General features: G+C 40.7%; 1 protein-coding gene and 1 non-coding gene across 3 annotated transcripts in view; both read right to left on the bottom strand.

The window, feature by feature from the left end:
* SHLD2 (shieldin complex subunit 2) overlaps positions 1-27,905 on the bottom strand; it is a 112,581-nt gene that overhangs the window by 45,938 nt on the left and 38,738 nt on the right. The window lies entirely within an intron of this gene.
* Positions 3,724-3,795, bottom strand: TRNAW-CCA (transfer RNA tryptophan (anticodon CCA)). The gene has a single exon. It is a non-coding gene; the product is annotated as a tRNA-Trp (tRNA).

The raw sequence follows: 27,905 nt of genomic DNA, 5'->3' as shown, positions 1-27,905 counted from the left end.
ACTTGTATTTCCTATCTCTGTTAAGACAACAGTGAAGTACAAATTGTCAATTAAGTATCCACAGTATTTCACCACTCCAATTGTGAAAGTCTTTCCTTAACTTCTAGAACACTACTCTTTCCTAAATAATTCTTCTACCTCTGATTTTTCTTTCTCTTTCTCCTTGGGCCATCTCATCTTTTCATTCCCTACAGCAGTGCAGAATTCCAGCCAACTGCATTCATTTTAATACTAAATATCCAATCATGCTTTACTAGTCTATATTGAACCAACCATTCTCCCCAACAGCAGACTTATATTTCTAGTATCATGATACTAGCACAGTAGATTAAAAAAAAAAAAGCAATGTTCTTATGGAGGTTCCTCAGAAACCTAAAAAGAGAACTACCACACAACCCAGCAATTCCACTCTTGGACATACACCTAAAAAACAAAAAAATAATTCAAAAAGATACCTGCACCCCAATGCTCAAAGCAGCATTATTTACTACAGCCAAGATATGGAAGCAACCTTAGTGTCCATCAACACATGCATGTATAAAGAACATATGGTATATATTATATACACAATAGGATACTACTCAGCCATTTAAAAAAAAGTTTGCTATTTGAAACAACATGATGGACCTGGAGGATATTATGCCAAGTGAAGTCAGAGAAAGACAAATATTATATGATGTAACTTATATGTGAAATCTAAAAACTAAACATACTAATGAATGTAACAAAAAAGAAACAGACTCAACAGATGCAGAGAACAAACTAGTGGTTACTAGCAGCGAGTGGGGAGAGGGCAAGATAGCAGTATAAAATAAATAAATAAGCCACAAGGATATAACACAGGGAATACAGCCAGTACTTTTTAATGACTATAAATGGAACATAACCTTTAAAAATTATGAATTGCTATGTTGTACACATGAAACATATAGATTGTACATCAACTATACTTCAAGCAATGTTCTATTTAGTCTCTTTCTTGAAGGGAAAATCTGACTAACTGACTCTATATCCAGACTAGATTACACAGTCCATGGATTCAAGTTTGGTAGGGCTGAAGGTGATGAGGCCAGAGGCTGCAGATTCCCAGATTCAGAGTTCTCCTTGCCCTCTAAGCAGGGGAAGTCACTGAAGCACACAGAAGTGACACGGAGCAGTCCTGAGAGTTCAGACAAGACCTCTCGGTACAAAACAGGTCCAAAGCAGGCTAAAACTCTATAAAACACAAGGTTATTTCTACATAACAATTATTTAGTATGCCTTCGCTTATTGTCTAAATATATACCCCTGTATGTGTGGGACCCCTACTTCCTCTATCAAAAAAAAAAAAAAAAAAACTGACTAGAAAGTATGGTCCTGTTAATGCAAAAGAGTAATTTTTTTTTTTTTCTTCAAAGAAATAAGTCTTTACAGCTAAGGCTGTAGCTACTAACTCCTCTGATTTATAGGAGTTGCAGTCTGTGAACAGGGGGATGGGATGTACTGAGGGTCGAGGGAAACAAAGTATTTATCAGAGCAAATATACATGGACTGAAGAGTTAAGCTGTGAACACTGATACATTTCAATGATTCTTGGATAATGCCTGGGTGGACTCCGAGGGTTAAAGCTCATTAAGATACCAGATGAAACCTGCAAGTACATATCCATTACCATAGTTAATAATTACACATTTCTCAATCAGCAGAAGGCCATTTCAGTCAGAAAGACCAATGCAACCTTAGTCTTTTATCTTTAGAGTGGTCAGAGTCTAATGAATGGGTCAAAGATTTATAAAACAGGATGAACCGTATCAGTAAGTTTGTCTTTGTAGCACACTACAACTAGAAATGCTTGTTACAAAACATAAGCAGTTTAAAGGGAGTGCTTTCTCCATCTTACCATCAACTTACAAACTCACCGTTATAATGCCTTTCCATGACCATTTTACCAAAAATACAAGCATCATAAAGCTACTCAAAAGTGTCAGATGAAAAATGAAGAGGTAGCACAGGACTGTAATCATTAAAAGCGTGGTTTTTACAGGAAGACAGATTTGGGTTAAAACCATACTCTGCAACTTGAAATGGCTGAAGCTACGTGATATATTCTTCATATTTCTGTATACAGTTGAAAACATCCCTAACAAAAAAATACATTTCTTTATATGTCCAGTGATAATTGCTTCCTTATCTATCAAATGAGAATAACATCAATCCCTTTCTTACATTATTGCTGTGAGATGGGCACAAGAGCACTTATTCAACAAACTAAATTAAACACTGGAAACTCTATACATACATGCTTAGTGACAGGTAAAAACCAAACCACTGTATTTTAGGGCTTTGCTTTTTTTATAAAAAAATACGTGTATTTTTACACAGTTGTAACCATAAAATTGATATAACTGTGTATTTTGCTTTAATCCATGTAAGGCTACTCTCTTTTATGTCAACCTATAACTTCCTAATCATTTTTAATGCTAGCTTAATGTCTTCTTGATGAATCTAATTTAGTTCACCATTACTCTCTACTTCACTCATTTGTTTCTAACATCTCTATTACAGCCATTTCCGCAATAAATGATTTGAGAAATTTAATTATTTTTCAATTGTTTTCAATTACTTTTCAATTATTTTCTTGTGATAAATGCCCAGATATGTGATTATTGGGTCAAAGATGACATACAGTGTTATAGTTCTTAATACTGTCTCACTGTGTGCAAAAGAACTGGACAGTTTATAAAGCCCCAAACAATGGCCACGAGTTCCATCTCACCACAAATTTGTTAGCGTATTAATAAGTAATTTTACAGTGAAATTACTAGTGAGGGTACAAAGGTACTTCACTGGTGTTTCATTTGCATTTCCTTAATTATTTCCACAGAGAAGGCAATGGCACCCCACTCCAGTACTCTTGCCTGGAAAATCCCATGGACTGCGGAGCCTGGTAGGCTGCAGTCCATGGGGTCGCTAGGAGTCGGACACAACTGCGCGACTTCACTTTCACTTTTCACTTTCATGCACTGGAGAAGGAAATGGCAACCCACTCCAGTGTTCCTGCCTGGAGAATCCCAGGGATGGGGGAGCCTGGTGGGCTGCCGTCTATAGGGTTGCACAGAGTCGGACATGACTAAAGCGAATTTGCAGCAGCAGCAGCAGCAATTATTTCCAAACTGAAAAAATAGTGAATTCTAAATTACATTTGGATTAAAATCCTTAATATATGACAAGTATGAAAGAACAGACACACAAAGAAATAGAAAAATGGGTTAAGAAGATAACCAGGTTTATATCACAGAAAAAAAGGCATGGTTAAAAACAAAGAAAACATTCATTCTTCTAATAAAATTAAATAAAAAATTATAAATTAATAAGAAAACATTTCTAGCTATCAAACAAGCAAACATTCATGAAAGAGTTACAAGGGTATAGCAAAATAACTTATACTGATAAAATCTTTTCTGGAGGGGAATATGGCAATGTATGTTGAAAGTCTTAAAATTCTGTACCCCTCTGACCCCATAATTATACTTCTGTTGCCAAAATCCTGGCTCTCTGTACACCACTGCCAAACAGAAATACGGAGACAGTTATGGAGAAGAAGGAAAGGTGGTGAGGTGAAGTTGCTCAGTCGTGTCCAACTCTTTGCAACCCAGTGGACTGTAGCCTACCAGGCTCCTCTGTCCATGGGATTCTCCAGGCAAGAGTACTGGAGTGGGTTACCATTTCCATCTCCAGGGGATCTTCCCGACCCAGGGATCGAACCCGGGTCTCCTGCATTGGAGGCAGACGCTTTAACCTCTGAGCCACCAGGGAAGCTCAGGAAAAAGTGGCTTTATTACTTTGTAGGCAAAGGGGGAACGCAGTAGGCTAGTGCCTCAGGAACTGTGCCCCCTCTCCCTGGTGAGTATGGAAAGCTTATGCAGTCAGGTCAGATAAGATCAGATCAGATCAGTCGCTCAGTCGTGTCCGACTCTTTGTGACCCCATGAATCGCAGCACGCCAGGCCTCCCTGTCCATCACCAACTCCCGGAGTTCACCCAGACTCATGTCCATCGAGTCAGTGATGCCATCCAGCCATCTCATCCTCTGTTGTCCCCTTCTCCTCCTGCCCCCAATCCCTCCCAGCATCAGAGTCTTTTCCGATGAGTCTACTCTTCACATGAGGTGGCCAAAGGACTGGAGTTTCAGCTTTAGCATCATTCCTTCCAAAGAAATCCCAGGGCTGATCTCCTTCAGAATGGACTGGTTGGATCTCCTTGCAGTCCAAGGGACTCTCAAGAGTCTTCTCCAACACCACAGTTCAAAAGCATCAATTCTTCGGCGCTCAGCCTTCTTCACAGTCCAACTCTCACATCCATACATGACCACAGGAAAAACCATAGCCTTGACTAGACGAACATTTGCTGGCAAAGTAATGTCTCTGCTTTTGAATATGCTATCTAGGTTGGTCATAACTTTCCTTCCAAGGAGTAAGCGTCTTTTAATTTCATGGCTGCAGTCACCATCTCCAGTGATTTTGGAGCCCAAAAAAATAAAGTCTGACACTGTTTCCATTGTTTCCCCATCTATTTCCCAAGAGGTGATGGGACTGGATGCCATGATCTTCGGTTTCTGAATGTTGAGCTTTAAGCCAACTTTTTCACTCTCGTCTTTCACCTTCATCAAGAAGCTTTTGAGTTCCTCTTCACTTTCTGCCATAAGGGTGGTATCATCTGCATATCTGAGGTTATTGATATTTCTCCTGGCAATCTTGATTCCAGCTTGTGCTTCTTCCAGTCCAGCATTTCTCATGATGTACTCTGCATATAAGTTAAATAAGCAGGGTGACTATATACAGCCTTGACGCACTCCTTTTCCTATTTGGAACCAGTTTTTTGTTCCATGTCCAGTTCTAACTGTTGCTTCTTGACCTGCATACAAATTTCTCAAGAGGCAGATCAGGTGATCTGGTAGTAACAGTCTATTCTTTCTTCTGCAAAGTTTCAAAAGGGTAGGGTTGCTGAAAAGATTACGCTCTGTGCAGGGTCTTAGGTGACCTAGCCTCCTAATCTTGATGAGCCTCTCTGGTCCCTTAATCTTGTCTCACATGGTTTCACTGCTGTTCCTCCTTTGATTAGCAACTGTTCAGCCATTTGGAACTGAGAAAAGGTCATGGAGGGTGGAACTTTGCCCATAAGAAAACTGAAAGTGTTAGTCACTCAGTCGTGTCTGACACTTTGAGATCCCATGGGCTGTATTGTAGTTCACCAGGCTCCTCTGTCCATTGGATTCAGGCAAGAACACTGGAGTGGGTTGCCACCCCCTTCTCCAGGGGATCTTCCCGACCCAGGGAGAGAACCTGGGTCTCCCGCCCTGCTGGCAGATTCTTTACCACTAGTGCCACCTGGGAAGCCCTCTAAGAAACAGGGGACAAAAAGACCTGTGTGCCCAGGAGTCGCATGGGGCCCTGTTCGGCATCGCTTAGAGGGATTTGACCTGAAGGGGAAAACACTGTGCACACGTTTAGGAGATTTAGCTACAAGGGTGTTCACAGCAGCACCATGTAAACTGTTAGAAAAGCGAGGAAAACGCTCATGGACTGAGGTTTGATAAATTATGGCACATCCATACAAAGGCAAACTATATAGCCACTTAAAGTCTTTATTACCAAAACTTTTCCTAAATATACTGATACATAAAACAAGGAGACTAACAAAGATTATATATGGAAAGATTTTAATTTGTTTTTTAAAAAACAGTATTCAAAAAAAAAAAAAACAGTATTCAGTTTACTACTATTTATCCTGAAGTTAGAAACAATTGTTACAGTTTCTATGTGTTCTCCAGAGTGACTGATACAGGGGTGCTAAAAAATAAATAATTCTTCTGTTCTTTAACTCCAGTCAATCAATCGAACTTATCTTAAGACACCGTGCTAAGAAATAACTGAGTACTAGCAACCCACATACTATGAACATTCATGCTGAACTCTTTACTCTTTGCTGTTGTCGTTCAGTCACTAAGTCCTGTCTGAACTTCTGTGACCCCACGGACTGCAGCATGCCAGGCTTCCCTGTCCTTCGCTATCTCCCGGAGTTTGCTCAAATTCATGTCCACTGAGTTCACTGATGCTATCTAACAATCTCATCCTTTGCCACCCTCTTCTCCTTTTGCCTTCAATCTTTCCCCGCATGAGGGTCTTTTCCAAAGAGTCAACTCTTCCCATCAGGTGTCCAAAGTATTGGAGCTTCAACATCAGTCATTCCAATGAATATTCAGGGTTGATTTCCTATAAGATTGACTGGTTTGATCTCCTTGCAGTCCAAGGGACTCTCAAGAATCTTCTCCAGCAACATAATTCAAAAGAATCAAATCTTTGGTGTTCAGCCTTCTTTATGGTCCAACTCTCATATCCGTACATAACTACTGGAAAAACCGTAGCTTTGACTATATGGACCTTTGTCAGCAAAGTGATGTCACTGCTTTCTAATATGCTGTTTAGGTTTATCATAGCTCTGCTTCCCTCATAGCTTAGTCAGTAAAGAATCTGCCTGCAATGCAGGAGACCCGGGTTTGATTCCTGGGTCAGGAAGATCCCCTGGAGAAGGAAATGGCAACCCACTCCAGTATTCTTACCTGGAGAATCCCATGGACAGAGGAGCCTAGCAGGGTTACAGTCCATGGGGTCTCAAGAGTCAGATGCAACTTAGCGACTAAACCACCACCGCCAGCTCTTCTTCCAAGGAGCAAGCAGTTTTTCATTTCGTGGCTGCAGTCACCATCCAGAGTGAATTTGGAGCCCATGAAAATAAAATCTGTCACTGTTTCCACTTTTTCCCTTTCCCTTTGCCATGAAGTGATGGGACAGATGTCATGATCTTAGTACTTTGAATGTTGAGGTTTAAGCCAGCTTTTTCACTGTCTTCTTTCACCCTCATCAAGAGGCTCTTGAGTTCCTTTTCACTTTCTGCCATTAGAGTGGTATCATCTGCATATCTATTGCTATTTCTCCAGGCAGTCTTGATTCCAGCTTGTGATTCATCCAGCTCAGAATTTCATATGATTACTCTCCTTTCATGTACTGCTGAAGCCTACCTTGAAGGATTTTGAGCATAATCTTACTAGCATGCAAAATGAGCTCTATTGTCCGGTAGTTCAAAAATTCTTTGGCACTGCTCTTCTTTGGGACTGGAATGAAAACTGACCTTTTCTAGTCCCGTGGCCACTGCCATATTTTCCAAATTTGCTGGCATGTTGAGTGCAGTGCTTTAACAGCATCATCTTTCTGGATTTAAAACGGCTCAGCTGGAACTCCATCACCTCCACTAGCTTTGTCTGTAGTAACACTTCCTAGGCGCTTTCCATGTGGTGCCAGTGGTAAAGAATCAGCCTGCCAATGCAGGAGACATAAGAGATGTGGGTTCAATCCCTGGGTTGGGAAGGTTCCCTGGAGGAGGGCATGACAACCTACTCCAGTATTCTTGCTTGGAGAATCCCACGGACAGAGGAGCCTGGTGGGCTACAGTCCATAGGGTTGGAAAGAGTCGGACACCACTGAAGTGATTTAGCATGCAAGCAATGCTTCCTAAGTCCCGCCTGACTTCACACTTTAGGATGTGATCACACTCCAGAGTGATCATACCCATCGTAGCTATCTGGGTCATGAAGATCTTTCTTGTACAGTTCTTCTGTGTTCTTGCCACCTCTTCTTAATATTTTCTGCTTCTGTTAGGTCCACACCATTTCTGTCCTTTATTGTGCCCTCTTTGCATGAAATGTTCCCTTGGTATCTCTAATTTTCTTGAAGAGATCTCTAGACTTTCCCATTCTATTGTTTTCTTCTGTTTCTTTGCATTAATCACTGAGGAAGGCTTTCTTATCTCTCCTTGCTATTTGGAACTCTGCATTCAGTTGGGTATATCTTTCCTTTTCTCCCTTGCTTTTTGCTGCTCTTCTTTGCTCAGCTATCTGTAAAGCCTCCTCAGACAGCAACTTTCCCTTCTTGCATTTCTTTTTCTTTGGGATGGTTTTGGTCACTGCCTCCTGTACAATGTTACGAACCTCTGTCCATAGGTCTTCAGGCACCCTGTCTATCAGATCTATTCCCTTGAATCTATTTGTCACTTCCCCTGTATGATCATATAAGCGACGTGATTTAGGTCATACCTGTGTTTTTCCCTACTTTCTTCAATTTCAGCCTGCATTTTGCAATAAGGAGCTCATGACCTGAGCCACAGTCAGCTCCCAATCTTGTTTTTGCTGACTGTATAGAGTTTCTCCATCTTTGGCTGCAAAGAATATAATCAATCTGATTTCAGTATTGACAAACTATAGAGTTGCCCCTTGTGTTGTTGGAAAACGGTGTCTGCTATGTCCAGTGTGTTCTCTCGACAAAACTCTGTCAGCCTTTGCCCAGCTTCATTTCATACTCCAATGCCAAACTTCCCAGTTACTCCAGGTATCTCTGGACTTCCTACTGCCGGGAGCAGGAGCTCTGCCCATGGCAAAGGTTATGAGGAAGGAGGCTCGGCATACGCAAAGGCGGGATCGAGCCTCAGGAGTCCCCCTGGAAATTCTCGAGCATCTACGCCCAAAACCAGAGTCTGCCTACTTTCTGCTTTGTGCTCTCACCTACACCTCTGACTTTACGGGGGGGCTGTCCCCCACTACCTCTCTCTGAAAAAAGAGTTAACTTACAGCTCCAGTTAATAAAGTTCCTGGGTGTGATAGTGTTTCAACCTACAAACTCCTTTGGAAGTCCTCTAGCCTGCCTGAATAGGTTTTTCCGGCCACATGTGATTGCTCAGAGCCTCCCAACTGTGAGAGGGATGAGATGTTCTAAACTGTCTAAATACAGATTCCTTTGAGCAGTTAAAAGATTGATTAGAAATTGTATTTATGAAGGGTTTTTCACTTGTTAGGCCAATGTTTGCTGCTAAGTCTCCATATCCCTTACCTGCTGTGTCCCTGGCAGTGTTTGTAACCTTGGACCCTTGAGTTAATTCTTTGTCTTGTTATAGCCCACCACACCTTTGCTCTGTAGGAATGCAACTTTATCTAATGCTTTTGGAGGGTGGCGCTTGACTAATCACCTTTAGAGAAAAATAAGTTTTCTGAAGAAAGGGTCTTAAAATGTTAACAGGCCTCCAGGCCAGAAGATGATGCAAATCACCTAAACTTTTGCATATGATAAGTTTGCAGGAAGAAAGCCCGGCTTACTGCATGACTCTACCCCTTCCCCCATTATCCTCTATGCATAACTTAAGGTATAAAAACTACTTTGGAAACTAAAGTGCGGGCATTGTTCACCGAAACTTGGTCTCCCCATGTCGTTCTTTCTCTCACCTTCTGGGTGAATTATTCAGCCTCTTTTCTCCACTGAATTTCCTCACTGAGCTATCTTTATTTAACCACTCTTTATATCTTTAATTACATTTAAATAAGCTGAAGTTTCCTGATTGCCGATGCCGTCCCCGCTTCGAATTCCCTGGATCCACCGGGGCTGGACCCCGGCATCCTACTTTTGCATTCCAATCACCTATAATGAAAAATACATCTTTTTTTTTGGGGGGGGGGGTGTTGGTTCTAGAAGATCTTGTAGGTCTTCATAGAACTGGTCAACTTCAGCTTCTTCAACATCAGTGGTTGGGGCATAGTCTTGGATTACTGTGATGTTGAATGGTTTGCCTTGGAAACAAACTGAGATCATTCTGTCATTTTTGAGATCGCGTTTTGGACTCTTTTGTTGACTATGAGGGCTACTCCATTTCTTCTAAGGGATTCTTGCCCACAGCAGTAGATATAATGGTCGCCTGAATTAAATTTGCCCATTCCCATCCATTTCAGTTAACTAATTTCTAAGATGTCAATGTTCACTCTTGCCATCTCCTGCTTGACCTCATCCAATTTACTTTGATTCATAGATGTAACATTCCAGGTTCCTATGCAATATTGTTCTTTTCAGCATCAGACTTTACTTTCACCACCAGACACATCCAAAACTGAGCATCACTTTCACTTTGGCCCAGCCACTTCATTCTTTCTGGAGCTGTTAGTAATTGCCCTCACTCTTCCCCAGCACCATACTGGACACCTTCCAACCTGTGTGGCTCACCTTCCATTGCCATATCTTCTTGCCTTTTCATCCTGTTCATGGGGTTCCCACAGCAAGAATACTGGAGTGGTTTGCCATTCCCTCCTCCAGTGGACCACATTGTCAGAACTCTCCACTATGATCCATCCATCTTGGGTGGCCCAGCATAGCATGGCTCATAGCTTCATTGGTTATGCAAGCCCCTTCTTCACCAGGACAAGGCTGTAATCGATGAAGGGGTCTCTACTATTACAAATAACCAATAATCACTAAATGCTAGTATCTGAGTTTCCTACTTAAAATGATAGAAAGTTTCATGTCATTTCATGTCACCTATGAAAGGTTGTAAGATACACTATTTGTCCCTCAAAACCAAAATCAATTGAAGTTTAAAGCAAATACTCATTCTTGGGGCTTCCCTGGTGGCTCAGGGGTACAGAATTCACCTGCCAGTGCAGGAGACACGGACTGGACCCCTCATCTGGGAAGATCCCACATGCCCCTGAGCAGCTAAGCCCGTGTGCCAAACTATGGTGCCTCCACTCTAGAGCCTGGAAGCTGTAACTCCTGAGCCCACGCGCAGCAACTGCTGAAGCCCATGTGCCCTACAGCCCGTGCTCTGCAGCAAGAGAAGCCACCGCAGGAAGAAGCCTCGAACCGCAACTGGAGAGCAGCCTCCGCTCACTGCGACTGGAGAGTCCATGCAGCAACGAAGACCCAGAACAATCAGAAGTAAATAATAAAAGTTTATTTTTTAAAAAAGGTATTACTCATTCTTGTATCTAAAATAATAACTACTAAAACAAATCTTTAAGCAGACAATTGATTTCTTAAACCTTTTTGCATATGCTCTCATTTCCTTTGCAACAGCCTTTGGTTTTTCAAGTGAGAGATTTGTAATTATGCTCTTATCACCACCTGAGATACCCTAAGATTGGTGCAGCACAGTGAGCCTCTTAGACCTGCTTGCAATGCAGTGGGCATTTCTCCCTCCCAGCCCCTGTTCCAGGCATTTGCCTCCTCCCAGTAAGTATTTAAACAGAAAATGACCCTTATTCTAGCTGTTCTTCTACCTTAAGAACAGGGTAACCGGACATGCTGGTCTGCCCAGGACAGTCCTAGTTTAAGCACAGCTATCCTGGAGTCCTATTCCGTCAGTTTCCCTTCTCACTCTTAAAAATGTTTCCGTTTAGAAATAAATTACATAGTGTTCTAGTTAAGAACCATATAAATACATGAATAAATGTCCTATTAGTGAAGAGTGTGCCTGCTAATACAATTTATCAAAAACATTAAAACAATAGTTAGGAAGGACTTAAGAGAGAGAGAAAAACACTCTGTTCTGTTTCCCTGTAAAAAGTTTTTAAGGAGGGAATTCCCCAGTGGTCCAGTGGTTAGGATTCCGAGCTTTAATTGCAGGGAGAACAGGTTGAATCCCTGGCTGATGAACTAAGATCCTGAATCCACATGCCTCATTGGGCAGTCAAAAAAAGAAAACCAACCCGCCCCCACCGCTCCACCCAAAAGGTTTTAAAAATAAAATACTAATAGAAATAAGGTTGACGATACCGTTCACTGTAAGCTAACATCTTGGGGCTTCGTCCAGGATCTTCAGGACAAGATGGGCCTGACAATCGACATGGGCCTGCTTCTGCTGACTCCAAACGTCCCGAGTCTGCCATTTGACCCTCAAGACAACGCCTTTCTGTCCTGGGCTCATTCTTATGCTGCATTCCACAATCGGTCTAATTGCTGGGTCTGCGGAGTGCTCCCCTCTTCATCAGTTGAAGGGTTCCCATGGTGGGTTTTTCCATTTCAAGGAAAAGACTTTCTTCAACTCTGTGAAAATATCTTCACCAACAACAATCACATGTGATGCCTCTCTTTAATCTGATGACATCTAGCAATCCTAAAATGGACTGGTGTAACACTCTGTACCTTAACTATGGCTATAATGTGACCTTCAACTTTGATCGTACAGCATCTTGATTTAATGTCTATTTTGCTGAACATTAAGAAAGTAAATGGCTCTAGATCTCATGGTTAAAAAAAAAAAAAAAAAAAGAAATAAGGTTGAATTGTATCTAAAAAGTATAATATGCATTTAAGAATCACACAACAGAGATAAGAATTTAATGAAGTAGAAAACAGAATTAACTTGTTTGACAACTAAAGAATCTAGCTTCAGTTTCTGCGTAGTGAGTCTGAAGACAATGGTATAATACCTTTTGAATCCACTCTTCCTAGAAAACATCTCAGACAGCAAAATGTCAACTTATCCAAGAATCACTCTTCCTAAGCAAAGTCAAAGGACAAAATCTAAAATATCACACTTCATTCCCTTGTCCCCTACAGCATGTAATAGCAAAAGGGCTGAACCATAATGATTAGAAATAAAGGCCACAAGCGTAACCTGTGTCCCAGGGCGCTGCCTGACAAAACCCGTGTTTGCTCTCACCTCCACCCACCACCAAAAAAAGAGGAAAAACCCAACAAAATCAAGAAATAACGACAACAAAAACACTTTGCAACTTCAGCCCTGACATTCCTTTGTAAAATGTCTATATTCATCTCAGCAAATGCCAACTCCACTCTCCAGTTCCTCAAGTCAAAAACTTCGGTGTTCTCACTTGGCTGCTCTCTTTTTCTCATTCTTTCAATGTGTCATCAAATCCTTTCAGTCCTACTTTTGAAATTCCTTCAGAACTTGACCACTTTTCTCCACCTTCTGCTCCTGCCCTTGTTCAAATGAGCATTTGGATTATTTGCAATAACCTAATTGATTTTCCTTCTTATCCTATTGCCCCCTCAGAAAACAGGTTTATAGGAGTTAAAGGAACTTGCCCCAGGTCGCACGGCTTGCAGCCAGTGGAGCCAAGACTGGAATGCAGGAAATCAAACTGCAGAGCCTAAGATCTTACCCACTATACCATACGGCTTCTCTGGACTTTGCACAATTGTGGAGCTAGAATCCAAGCCTGAACACTGCCACTGAGTCATATGAAGTCAGTTCAGTTCAGTCGCTCAGTCGTGTCTGACTCTTTGCAACCCCATGGACTGCAGCACGCCAGGCTTCCCTGTCCATCACCAACTCCCAGAGCTTGTTCAAACTCATGTCTATTGAGTCGGTGATGCCATACAACTGTCTCATCCTCTGTCATCCCCTTCTTCTCCTACCTTCAATCTTTCCCAGCATCAGGGTCTTTTCCAGTCAGTCAGTTCCTCCCATCAGGTGACCAAAGTATTAGAGTTTCAGCTTCAACATCAGTCCTTCCAATGAATATTCAGGACTGATTTCCTTTAGGATGGACTGGTTGGATCTCCTTGCAGTCTAAGGGACTCTCAAGAGTTTTCTCCAATACCACAGGTCAAAAGTATCCATTCTTTAGCAGTCAGCTTTCTTTATAGTCCAACTCTCACATCCATACATGACCACTGGAAAAACAAGCTAGATGTATCTTTTTCGGCAAAGAAATGTCTGCTTTTTAATACGCTGTCTAGGTTGGTCATAGCTTTTCTTTCAAGGAGCAACCATCTTTTAATTTCATGGCTGCAGTCACCATCTGTAGTGATTCTGGAGCCCCCCAAAATAAAGTCTCTCACAGTTTCCAATGTTTCTCTATCTATTTGCCATGAAGTGATGGGACCAGATGCCATGACCTTTGTTTTTTGAATGTTGAGTTTTAAGCCAACTTTTTCACTCTCCTCTTTCACTTCCATCAAGAGGTTCTTTAGTTCTTCTTCACTTTCTGCCATAAGCAATTTGAGCATTATTTTGTTAGCGTGTGAGATGAGTGCAATTCTGCAGTAGTTTGAACATTCTTTGGCGTTGCCTTTCTTTGGGATTGTAATCATATGAAACACACTCACAAAGCACTGGCTTATGTAGAAAGGTAAGGAAAGAACAGAACTTCAATACAAAGGAGTTTCATTATCGAAGAATTCCACTTAGAAGGTTTACCGTAAATCTAATAATGAAGTGAATAATATATGGTTTTGGAGAGGACCTCTCCCAACTCCTCTGCCCCGGTATATCGCTTCCTTCATATTTGACAAATTCTTCCCCTCTCTCTCCCTCCCTCCTTCCCTTTCCCTCTCTCTCTCTTTAATCATCTAGCAACGGGATGATAAGTTTCCAAGACATTAAATTTTTGTTGTTGTTCAGTCCCTAAGTCATGTCCAACTGTTGGCAACCCCAGGGACTGCAGCACACCAGGATCCTCTGTCCTCTATCTCCCAGAGCTTGTTCAAATTCATGTCCAATGAGTCAGTGATGCTGTCTAACCATCTTATCCTCTGTTGCCTCCTTCTCCTTTTGCCTTCAGTCTTTCCCAACATCAGAGTCTTTTCCAGTGAGTCAGCTCTTCACATCAGGTGCCAAAGTATTGGAGCTTCTGCTTCAGCATCACCCCTTCCAGTGACTATTCAGGGTTGATTTCCTTTAGGATTGACTGGTTTGATCTCCTTCTAGTCCAAGAGACTCTCAAGAGTTTTCCCCAGCACAATTCAAAACCATCAGTTCTTTGGCACTCAGCCTTCTTTACATGCCAGCTCTCACATCCGTACATAACTATTGGAAAAACCAGTTTGATTGTACGAACTTTAGGGGCAAAGTAATATCTCTGCTTTGTAATATGCTATCTAGGTTTGTCATAGCTCTCCTTCCAAGGAGCTAGCGTCTTTTAATTTCATGGTTGCAGTCACTGTGCGCAGTGATTTTGGAACCCAAGAAAATAAAATCTATCACTGCTTCCACTTTTCCCCATCTATTTGCTGTGAAGTGATCTAATCAGATGCCATGGTCGAATTTTTTGAATGTTGAGTTTCAAGCCAGCTTTTTCACTCTCCTCTTTCATCTTCGTCAAGAGGCTCTCTAGTCCATACTGTCCATGGGGTCCTTCAGGCAAGAATACTGGAGTGGATTGCCGTTTTCTCCTCCAGTGCACCGTGTTTTGTCAGAACTCTTCACAATGACCTGTCCATCTTGAGTGGTCCTGCATGGCATGGCTCATAGCATCACTGAGTTCCACAAGCCCCTTTGCCATGACAAAGCTGTGAACCATGAAGGGGAGACATTAAATATTCAAATTTAAAAGCCTGTTGCTGGGAATTCCCTGGTGGTCAGGCAGTTAGTACTCTGTGCTTCCCTTGTAGGGGGCAAGGGTTGGATCCCTAGTCAGGGAACTAAGATCCCACATGATGTGACTCAGCCAAAGAAATTTAATAAATAAATAAAAACCTGTTGCTTAGCAAGTTAAAATATACAGAGTAAAGGAAACAAACCACAGATGACAGAGTTATCTTCCTGACCTGAACCGCTTTCTTCCTTTGACCTTAAATACCCCAAAGCATATCTCAGCATCATTCCTTCAGCCTTAAACATTCTTCCTCTAGACTTTTGTTTACTATTTTTAAAATGTGAAGTATGATTAAACACTCAATAACAGGCACAAGTCTTAAGAGTTCCGTTTGATGACAACTGACAATTGTCTACACCCATGTAACCACCACACAAAACAAAATACAGAACGTTCCTATGGACCTCAGGAAGTCCTTTCATGTCCCTTTCTAAACAGCTTCCTTCCCTTTCCAATCTATAATTATCTTCTGATTTCTATCACTACAGAAGAGTTTTGTTTTTTTCTTGAACTTCATATAAACAAAACAGTACATGTTCATTCATGTCTAGCTTCTTTTACTTAACACAATGGTTTTGAGATTCACCTGTGTTGTTGGGCATATCAGGTGCTGGGTACTGTGAATACACCACAAGTTACTAATGAATTTTCTTGTAAACAAACATTTCAGTTGTTTCCGATTTGTAGCATTTATGAATAAGACTGCTATGAACATTCTTGAATTCATAATTTTGTAGACATCTGTTCTCATTTTCCTTCATTAAATACGTAGGGTAGAACTGTCAAAGCACAGGATGTCCACATGTTTAACTTCAGTTGCTGCTGTTTAGTCGCTCAGTCGTGTCCCACTCCTCTGTGACCCCGTGGACTTGTAGCCCGCCAGGCTCCTCTGTCCATTGGATTTCCCAGGCAAGAATACTGGAGTGGGTTGCCATTTCCTTCTCCACAGGATCTTCCCAACCCAGGGATCAAACCCACATCTCCTGCATTGCAGGTAGATTCTTTACCACTGAACCGCCTGGAAGCACTTAACTTCAGTAGAAAATACCAAACAGGACTTTCCCTGGTGATCCAGGAGCTAAGACTCCAAGCTACCAATGCAGGGGGCCCAGGTTCCATCCCTGGTCAGGGAGTGAGATCCCAGAAGCCACAACTAAGAGTTCACACACCACAACTAAAGATCCCACCTGCTATAATTAAGACTCATCACAGCAAATAAATAAATAAAAAATTTTAAAATTAAAGACAATGCCAAAAGGTTCTCCAAAGTAGCTGTTCCATTTTGCACACCCATCAGCAATGGATGAATTCTAGTTGCGTCACTTCATGCCCAATATTTAGCATCTTCAGTCTTTCTTTTGTTAGCTACTTTAGAGGGTATGAAATGGTATCTTATTATGAATTTACTTTGCATTATTTCCCTCTTGACTAAGTGACACTGACTACCTCTGCAAGTGCTTATTGATCATTAGTATCCTCTTTGGGGAAGTCTTTGTTACTGGATTGTTCCTCTTTACCTCATTTTACTAATGGGTTGTTGTGGTTCTTGACATACCCTAGAAAAAAGTCCTTTGATGGATAAATATGAAACATGCTGGAAATATTTTTTTCACACTCTGGGCTTACCTACTCTTTTTCTTAGTAGTATTATCTAGTGTTAATTTAGATGATGTCCAATTTATCCATTTTTTTTTAACATATCTTTTTTCTTTTAAGATCTTATTCAATAAATATTTAAACACTTCAAGGTCATAGTGATGGTTTCCTTTTCTTTTTTCTAGAAGCTATGACATTTTAAAAATAGGTCCACAAATTTTTGGTACTCTTCCCTTCAAGAGGTAAGGCTTAATTTTCTACCCTTAATTTTCTAAATGTGGACTGGAGCAATGAGTAAGAACATGGTGGAAGTGATGGTGACTTCCAAGAGTTTGTCATAAAAGGCAATGCCACTTCATCCCTGTGCTCACTCTTTGATCACTTACTCTGAGGGAAGTCACTTGCCATATCATGAGGGTGCTCAGGCAGCCCTACGGATATGTTCAAGTGGTGAAGAACTGGGTCCTACCAATAGCCAGTAAGAGCTGAGGCCTCTATGAGTAGCCATGAGAAACATAAAATCTTAGAAGAGGATTTTCAAGCCCCAGTCAAGTCTTCAGATGATTATAGTCTTGCTAACATCTTGATTACCACCTTATGGGAGACTCTGTCCTGGAATTACCTAGCTAAGTTCCTCCTGTGTTCCTGACACAGAGTAATTATTACATAAATATGTGTTGCTTTAAGCTGGGAAGTACTGGCTAATTGTTATGAAGTAAGAGATAATACAGAAGTTGTATCGTTTGCTTTTTCATTTTAGATATATGATCCTTTGCAAATTATTGATAGTTTCTCTGTATGGAATGAGTTAAGGTGGTAGTTCCTTGTTTTCCATATAGATATCAAGTTAGAGCCACATTTGTCTTCCCACCCCCTCCCCCCCCATTGGACTGACTTAGCACTTTGGTGGGAAAATGTATGAGTCTATTTCTGAGATCTCTATTATGTATGACTGATCTATATGTTTAACTTTATGCCAACACTACACTTTTTTTTTTTTTTTTTTTGGCTGCACCCCTTAGCTTGCAGGATCTTAGTTCCCCAACCAGGGATTAAATCTGTACCCTTGGCAGTGACAGCATGGAGTCCTATCCACTGGACCATCAGGGAATTACCCAACACTGTCTTGATTACTGTAGCTTTGTGGAAAATCTTGACATCAGGAAACAAAAGTCCTCCAACTGTGCTTTTTAAAATTATGTTGGTTATTCTTAGTCCTGTACAGCTTGATAAGTTTGTAGAATTATCTTATCTAATTCTTCAAACAAAGCTGATTAGGAGGTTGCGGCTTCCCTGGTTGTTCAGTGGTAAAGAATCTGCCTGCCAAGGTAAGACATACAGGTTCGATCCCTCGGCTAAGAAAATCCCACATGCTGCGGAGCAACTAAGCCTGTGAGCCACAATTATTGAGCCTGTCCTCTAAAGCCCAGGAAGTGCAACTACTGAGCCCTTGAGATCTACTGCCCATGCTCAGCAGCAGGAGAAGCCGCCACAGTGAGAAGCCTGTGCACGGCAACTGAAGAGTAGCTGCTCACCGCAGTTAGAGAAAAGCGAAGCAGCAACAAAACCCAGCACAGCCCGTGAACAAATCAAAATTACCTTTTAAAAAAGCTTATTAGGGTGTTAATGAAGACTGAACTGAATCTATTTATAGAGAGAACTCCATCTTAATAATGTCGAGTCTTCCGATCCATGAATATGTTCTATCGCTATCTGGCTTTTTTTTAATGTATGTTAGCAACGTTGGAGAGTATCACCAACTCAATGGACATGAGTTTGAGCAAGCTCCAGGAGACGGGAAAGGACAGGGAAGCCTGGTGTGCTGCAGTCCACGGGGTCACAAAGAGTCAGACACGACTGAGTGACTGAACAACCATAACAAAAGCAATGTTTCTACCTTTCAGTTTTGAGAACATATCCTTAGATTTATCCATAGGTATCTCTTGGTTTTTTTTTTTTAATGCTATCAGAAATAAGTTTTAATTTCAGTTTACAAATAATTCACTGCTAATATAGAGAACTAAAATTATTTTATATACTGATTTTGCTAAATTCACTTATTAAAATTGCTTTTTGCAGATTCCATAATTTTCTACATACACAATCATAACACATGTAAATAAGTTTTACTTCTTTTTTCCTAATTTTTATGCTTAATTATTATCTTTTTCTTGACTTATTATACTTTCTAGGACCATTATTTCAATCTTGAATAAAAGTTGTAAAAGAAAAATATATACCCATATAACTGTTTTAAAATCTTTAGTATCCATAGCCATGGTTGGCAAATGTTTTCAACAAAATGTCAGAAAATAAGTACTTTAGGCTTTGCAGGCCATACAGTCTATTATAATTACTGTGTACCATGGATACAGCAAGAAAGCAGCCACAGACAATACATAAACCAACGAGCACGGCCACGTTCCAGTAAAGCCTTCAGTTCAGTTCAGTTCATCACTCAGTTGTGTCTGACTCTTTGCGACCCCATGAATCGCAGCACGCCAGGCCTCCCTGTCCATCACCAACTCCCGGAGTTCACCCAGACTCACGTCCATCGAGTCAGTGATGCCATCCAGCCATCTCATCCTCTGTCGTCCCCTTCTCCTCCTGCCCCCAATCCCTCCCAGCATCAGAGTCTTTTCCAATGAGTCCACTCTTCGTATGAGGTGGCCAAAGTACTGGAGTTTCAGCTTCAGCATCATTCCTTCCAAAGAAATCCCAGGGCTGATCTCCTTCAGAATGGACTGGTTGGATCTCCTTGCAGTCCAAGGGACTCTCAAGAGTCTTCTCCAACACCACAGTTCAAAAGCATCAATTCTTTGGTGCTCAGCCTTCTTCACAGTCCACCTCTCACATCCATACATGACCACAGGAAAAACCATAGCCTTGACTAGACAGACCTTTGTTGGCAAAGTAATGTCTCTGCTTTTGAATATGCTGTCTAGGTTGGTCATAACTTTCCTTCCAAGGAGTAAGCGTCTTTTAATTTCATGGCTACAGTCACCATCTGCAGTGATTTTGGAGCCCAAAAAAATAAAGTCTGACACTGTTTCCACTGTTTCCCCATCTATTTCCCATGAAGTGATGGGACCAGAGTAAAGCCTTATGGTCATCAAAATGTGAATTTCCTATTATTTTCACATATCACAAAATGTCAGCATTCTTTTCACTCTTTCTCAGTCACTTTATTACATAAAATCCATTCTAGGTCACAAGCCACGCAAGAACAGGTGATCGGCTAGATTTGGCCCACAAGCTGAAGCTTACTGACATCTGGTTTAGACCACTGATTTGAGACCCTTCTTTTTTTCTAATATAAGAATTTAATACAATGTTTCCCTCCAAACACTGCTTTAACAGCACTAATATTTGTATCATTTCTGTTTGTACTGTTTTTTAGCTCTTTCTATAGGATCACAGCCTTGTCATGGCAAAGGGGTTTGTGTAACTCAATGAAGCTATAGGCCATGCTGTGCAGGGCCACCCAAGATGGATAGGTCACAGAGAAGAGTTCTGACAAAACAAGATCCACTGGAGGAGGAAATGGCAACCACTCCAGTATCTTTGCCGAGAGAACCCTATGAACAGTATGAAAAGGCAAAAAGATATGATACCAGAGGATAAGTCCTCCAGATCAGAAGGTGTCCAGTCTGCTACTGGGGAAGAGTAGAGGACGATTCCTAATAGCTCCAGAAAGAATCAAGTGGCTGGGCCAAACAGGAAATGACATTCAGCTGTGGATGTGTCTGGTGGTGAAAGTAAAGTCCAAAGCTGGAAAGAACAATATTGTATAGGAACCTGGAATGTTAGGTCCATGAATCAAGGTAAATTGGACGTGGTCAAGCAGGAGATGGCAAGAGTAAACATCGACATTTTAGGAATCAGTGAACTAAAATGGACATGAATGGGTGAATTTAATTCAGATAACCATTATATCTACTAATGTGGGCAAGAATCCCTTAGAAGAAATGGAGTAGTCCTCATAGTCAACAAAAGATTGGACTATGCATTTTGGATATATGCATAGTCCAAAATGCAGTAGTTGGGTGCAATCTCAAAAATGACAGAATGATCTCAGTTTGGTTACAAGGCAAACCATTCAAGATCACAATAATCCAATTCTGTGCACCAACCACTGATGCTGAAGAAGCTGAAGTTGATCAGTTCTATGAAGACCAAAGACCTTCCAGAACTGCTGCTGCTGCTAAGTCGCTTCAGTCGTGTCCGACTCTGTGCGACCCCATAGATGGCAGCCCACCAGGCTCCCCCGTCCCTGGGATTCTCCAGGCAAGAACACTGGAGTGGGTTGCCATTTCCTTCTCCAAAGCATGAAAGTAAAGAGTGAAAGTGAAGTCGCTCGGTCGTGTCTGACTCTTGCCACCCCATGGACTGCAGCCTACCAAGCTCCTCCGTCCATGGGATTTTCCAGGCAAGAGTACTGGAGTGGGGTGCCATCACCTTCTCCCTTCTAGAACTAATACCAAAAAAAAAAAAAAAAAAGAGAGAGATGTCCTTTTCATCATAGGGGATTGGAATGCAAGAGTAGGAAGTCAAAAGATACCTGGAGTAACAGGCAAATCTGGCCCTGGACTACAAAATGAAGCAGGGCAAAGGCTAACAGAGTTCTATCAAGACATAACAAACACCCTCTTCGAACAACACAAGGGATAACTGTACACGTGGATATCACCAGATGGTCAATACTGAAATCAGACTGATCATATTCTTTGCAGCTGAAGATGAAGAAACTCTATGACTGTGGTTCAGATCATGAGCTCCTTATTGCAAAATTGAGGCTAAAATTGAAGAAAGCAGGGAAAACCACTAGGCCATTCAAGTATGACCTAAATCAAATCCCTTATGATTATACAGTGGAAGTGAGAAATAGATTTAAGGGTTTAGATCTGATAGACAGAGTGCCTGAAGAACAATGGACAGAGGTTTGTAACACTGTACAAGAGGCAGTGAACAAAAGCATTCCAAAGAAAAAGAAATGCAAGAAGGCAAAGCGGTATCTGAGGTGGCCTTACAAATTAGCTGAGGAAAGAAGAGAAACAAAGAGAATGGAAAAAGGGAAAGATTTACCCAACTGACTGCAGAGTTCCAGAGAATTGCAAGGAGAAATAAGAAGGCCTTCTCATGTGAACAGTGCAAAAAAATAGAGGAAGACAATAGAATGGGAAAGACTAGAGATCTCTTCAAGAAAACTGACAATACAAGAGAACAATTTCATGCAAGGTAGGGCACGAAAAGGATTGAAACAGTAAGGACCTAAGAGAAGCAGATGAGATTAAAAAGAAGTGGCAAGAACACACAGAAGAACTGTTGGGGGCCGGCGTGAGGCACTCCACCCATGGCAAAGGTCATGAGGAAGGAGGCTCGACATACGCAAAGGCGGGATCGAGCCTCAGGAGTCCCCCTGGAAATCCTCAAGCATCTACCCCAATAACCAGAGCCTGCCTACTTTACTACTTTGTGCTCTCACCTACACCTCTGACTTTACGGGGGGCTGTCCCCCACCACCTCTTTCGGAGAAGGAGTTAACCTAGAGCTCCAGTTAATAAAAACTCCTGGGCGTGACAAGAGTGTTTTAACCTACAAACTCCTCTGAAGGTTCTCTAGCCTGCCTGACAGGCTTGTCCGGCCACATGTGATTGCTCACAGCCTCCCAACTGTGAGAGGCACGAGAAGCTTTAAACCTTCTAAAAACAGGTTCTTTAGAGAAGTTAGAAAATTATTAGTATAAGTATAATGGGCTGATTAGAAATTGTATTGATGAAGGGTTTTTCATTTGTTGAGCCAATGTTTACTGCTAAGTCCCCACATCCCCTGCCCTTACACACATTAATGAATATATAGAAGAAATAAGTATTAACCTTTGATATTAATCACATTAGACCTTAGGCTAAGTAAATTCTTTCCTTAACTAAAACCCACTACACGCTCACCCTATAGGAATGTAACTTTATTTGGGTGGCGTCTGTTTTAAGAATAATCACCCCTGGAGAAATAAGTGTCCTGGTTGACTGACCGCTGTCACAAGGAGAGGGTCATAAATTGTCAGCAGGCCCTCCGGCCAGAAGAGGATGTAACACCCGTAAGACCTCTGTATACATTTGTATGAAGCACCTGACTTTGATAAAAGTCAGGACTGCTGACCCCGTGTGACTTTTGCATAACATCTCAGTGTATAAAAGTAGACCATGGAAAATAAAGAATTGGGATCAGTTTCTCGAAATACTGGTCTCCCCATGTCACTCTCTCTCTCACTCTGGCTGAGTCTCCATCTGGAGCGCGGAACCCACCATGCTTACTAATTATGCCTGAGCTTCTAAGATCCGACCGGGGAGGCCTCAGTGCCTCCTCTCCTTCGGGAGAACGGAAGGATGCCTGTGGCCTACGTAAGTGGTGCAAACTTCTTGTCTTGAAGTTTTATTGGTCTCCCTCGTAAACCAAGCTACTCAGCCTCTTTTCTCCACTGAATTTTCCTACTGAGCTATCCTTATTCTATTACTCTTTATATCTTTAATTAATATCTAATTGAAGCTATTGTATCCTGACCCTCGCCAACGCCATCCCCGCTTCGAATACCCTGGATCAGCTGGGGCTGGACCCCGGCAGGTGGCGCATGCAAGGTAGGGCACGAAAAGGATTGAAACAGTAAGGACCTAAGAGAAGCAGATGAGATTAAAAAGAAGTGGCAAGAACACACAGAAGAACTTTATAAAAAAAGGCATTAATGACCCAGATAACCATGATGGTGTGATCACTCACCTAGGGTCAGACATCCTGGAGTGTGAGGTCAAGTGGGCCTTAGGAAGCATTACTACAAACAAAGTTAGTGGAGGTGATGGAATTCCAGCTGAAATATTTAAAATATTAAATATATATATATATATATATATATATATATGTATGTATGTATATATGCTGTACTGAGTCACTCAGTCATGTCAGACTCTGTGTGACACCATGGACTGTAGCCCACCAGCCTTCTCTGTCCCTGGGGATTCTCCAGGCAAGAATACTGGAGAGGGTTGCCTTGCCTTCCTCTAGCGAATCTTCCCAACTGAGGGACTGAACATAGGTCTTCCACATTCTAAGCGGATTCTTTGCCAGCTAAGCTACCAGGGAAGCCCTATACATATACAAAACTTGAGCCCCAAAATTCCCTGCTTCTTTCTCTTTACCAGTATCTTAAATAAAAATAGCAGCCATCAATGTTTTATATGAGGTGAATTTCTCCCCAGTTTTATTGAAACATAATTGATATATAATATTGTATAGATTCAAGGGGTACAGCATAAAGATTTGATATATGTATATATTGCGAAACGTCTACACTGTAAGTTTAGTTAATATCCATCACTCTGCATAGTTATAAATACTTTTCTTTCTTGTGATGAGAACTTTTAAGATTTCTCCATTTGTAATTTTTAAATATTTAATAAAGTATTGTTAACTATAGTCACCATACTGTACATTACATCTCCAGAACTTATTTATCTTATAATTGGAAATTTGTGCCTTTTAGTTTATTTATTTATTTTTGTGAGAGCTACTCTCTAACTGCAGCAGGCAAGCTTCTCGTGATGGTGGCTTCTCTCGTAGCAGAGCACAAGCTCTAAAGCATGCGGGCTTTAGTAGTGTGGCCCCTGCGCTGAATTACCCCAGGGCATATGGAATCTTTCTGGACCAGGAGTCAAACCCATGTCTGTTGCATTGGCAGGGGGATTCCCAACCACTGGATCACCAAGTAAGTCTGGAAGTTCCTACCTTTTGACCACCTTCACCTATTCCCCTCTTCCTCTGACAACCACCAATCTGTTTTCTTTTTCTTTTTTTCAGTTTTTTTAGACTTCACATATAAGTGATATCATACAGTATTTGTCTTTCTCTGTCTGGTTTATTTCACTTAGCATATACCATTAAGGTCCATCCATGTTGTTGCAAATGGCAGGATTTCCTTATTTTTATGGTTGAATGATACTCCACTGTATATACAATACCACATTTCCTTTATCCACTCAGCCAATGGCCATGGTTTCCAAGTCTTGGCTATGGGAAGAACACTACAATGAACATAGGGATGCAGATATGTCTTCAAGACAGTGACTTCACTTCTTTAGAATAGATTTCCAAAAGGAGAATTGCTGAGTCTTACAGTAAATTATTTTCTATTTTTTGGGGGTAAATTTTTAATCTAAAATTTAAAGTACAGGGTGGTAGAAAGCATTTTCTGTACTACTTCTAGTCAGTAAATAAAGTTATCAGCTGAAAAATTAATATGACAGACCAAAAAAATACATAAAAAACTTACTAAAAGGCTCAATTTTCAGAGAGAAATCGTGATTAAAACCCAATATTTATCTACTTCTTTACTCAGGCATTCCAGAAATGAAGTAGATAAAATTACCCAATGAAATCACATAAATTATATTAAAAACAAAATAACTGGAAAACAAATGAAAATTACCAGTTAAAATTATAGAATTTACCTTAAAAAACTGGAAATAGAACTGCCATACGACCCAGCAATCCCACTGCTGGGCATACACACCGAGGAAACCAGAATTGAAAGAGACACGTGTACCCCAATGTTCATCGCAGCACTGTTTATAATAGCCAGGACATGGAAGCGACCTAGATGTCCATCAGCAGATGAATGGATAAGAAAGCTGTGGTACATATACACAATGGAGTATTACTCAGCCATTAAAAAGAATACATTTGACTCAGTTCTAATGAGGTGGATGAAACTGGAGCCTATTATACAGAGTGAAGTAAGCCAGAAAGAAAAACACCAATACAGTATATTAACGCATATATATGGAATTTAGAAAGATGGTAACAACAACCCTGTATGCGAGACAGCAAGAGAGACACTGATGTATAGAACAGTCTTTTGGACTCTGTGGGAGAGGGAGGTGGGGGATGATTTGGGAGAATGGCATTAAAACATGTACAATATCATATAAGAAACGAATCGCCAGTCCAGGTTCGATGCAGGATACAGGAAGCTTGGGGCTGGTGCACTGGGATGACCCAGAGGGATGGTATGGGGAGGGAGGTGGGAGGGGGGTTCAGGATGGGGAACACATGTACACCCATGGCGGATGCATGTTGATGTATGGCAAAAACCAATACAATATTGTAAAGTAAAAAAAAAAAAAGAAATAATAATAATAAAATTAAAAAATTATAGAATTTAGTAAACAATGTATTCGATGTCCGCATTGCAAAGCTGACTTAGAATTTAACTAAAAAAGAAACTCCTTAATTTTTCATTACTCAAAGAATATGACTCAATCTCTATGATACATCCTTAAAAGGAATAAGGATCAATTTATCCTAGAGCGCCAGGGTTCACATCAAGCTTTATGAAATGACTGATAATCACATTTCTTCTTTCAAATATAAAATTCATGTGGATTGTCCCCTTAAATGAGAAAGGCATGAAAAGCACTTATGTGCTGATCTAATATTAGAAGTTACTCCATAAGTATTGTTTCTCTTGAGTGTCCTTTCTGCTTTGAAAGTCTATTTCCCTAATGAAACAAAAAATACTTTATTTCTTTATAATAATTTCATTTCATGTAAGTTTATGAAGGCTGTATAAATCTTTGTTAGAACCAATGTGAAGTTTGTTTGAATAGCTGATAATGACCAGTGAGAACAAAAGACAAGGGTAGCAGCATCAGCAGAGAAGACAAAAGCATTTCTAATCACCTATTACATTAATACCAATAAGTGAGGTCTTTATGTGATATTTTTGAAAAATATTTTTATATCCAAGAAAGTTTAAACAGAATTCAAATCTACTTTGAATTTTATTTTTTTATTTTGAATTTTGATTAAGAATGTTTTCTGCAGAAAGAACAATGCTCAGTTTCTCTGCTTTTGTAAACTGTGTAATAAAATATGAAACTCACTAAAGAAAAGCAAAGCAGGAAACTTAATACATCACTTTTAGTCACATATTCGTTATGTGAAAGTAAACATCAATTCCAAGTATACTCTAAACTTTTAAGAGAAATGGGCAGGTGAAGGAATAAGAGAGTATAAAAAATGACACTGCTTCTATGATGTGGGTTTACATCTTAATTTTTCATTCTGTAGCAAATGAGACCAATTGAGACTTTCATCCGGTTTGCCAGAATGGCTCTCATGAGTACTAACATTCTTAGGTTAACATTTTCATACACTTTTTCCTCATTTCTTCTAAGAGTCTTAAATAACATTAAAAACTATATAACATGACGCAGCTGCTTCAGAAAAAACAGTCTGGCAGTTTATCAAAACAGAGCCACCATATAACCTAGCAATTCCATCTCAGGTATATACCAAGGAGAACTGAAAACATGTACACACAAAAACTTGTACACAAATGTTCAAAGCAGCATCATTTCTATCAGTGAAAAAGTGGAAACAGCCCAAACATCCATCAACTGCTGAACAGATAAACCAAATGTGGTATATCCTTACAATGGAATTATTCAGCCCAGAATAGCTACAAAGTACTGATATGGATGAAGCACAAGCTGGAATTAAGATTGCCAGGAGAAATATCAATAACCTCAAATATGCAGATGACACCACCCTTATGGCAGAACTAAAGAGCCTCTTGATGAAAGTGAAAGAGGAGAGTGAAAAAGTTGGCTTAAAACTCAACATTCAGGCATTGAAACATGTATAGTATCATATAAGAAATGAATCACCAGTCCAGGTTCAATGCAGGATACAGGATGCTTGGGGCTGGTGCACTGGGATGACCCAGACGGATGGTACGGGGAGGGAGGTGGAAGGGGGGTTCAGGATGGGGAACACATGCACACCCGTGGCAGATTCATGTTGATGTATGGCAAAACCAATACAATATTGTAAAGTAATTAGCCTCCAATCAAAATAAATAAATTTAAATAATAAAAAAAACCTCAACATTCAAAAAACTAAGATCAAGGCATCTGGTCCCATCACTTCATGGCAAATAGATGGGGAAACAATGGAAACAGTGACAGACTTTATTTTGGGGGGCTCTAAAATCACTGCAGATGGTGACTGCAGCCATGAAATTAAAAGATACTTGCTCCTTGGAAGAAAAGCTATGACCAACCTAG

The sequence above is a fragment of the Bubalus kerabau genome, chromosome 1 (assembly GCF_029407905.1).
Source record: "Bubalus kerabau isolate K-KA32 ecotype Philippines breed swamp buffalo chromosome 1, PCC_UOA_SB_1v2, whole genome shotgun sequence".
In the NCBI taxonomy this organism is placed as follows: Eukaryota; Metazoa; Chordata; class Mammalia; order Artiodactyla; family Bovidae; genus Bubalus; species Bubalus kerabau.
Note: the sequence above shows the minus strand (reverse complement) of the source record. Positions and strands in the feature narration are given on the sequence as shown.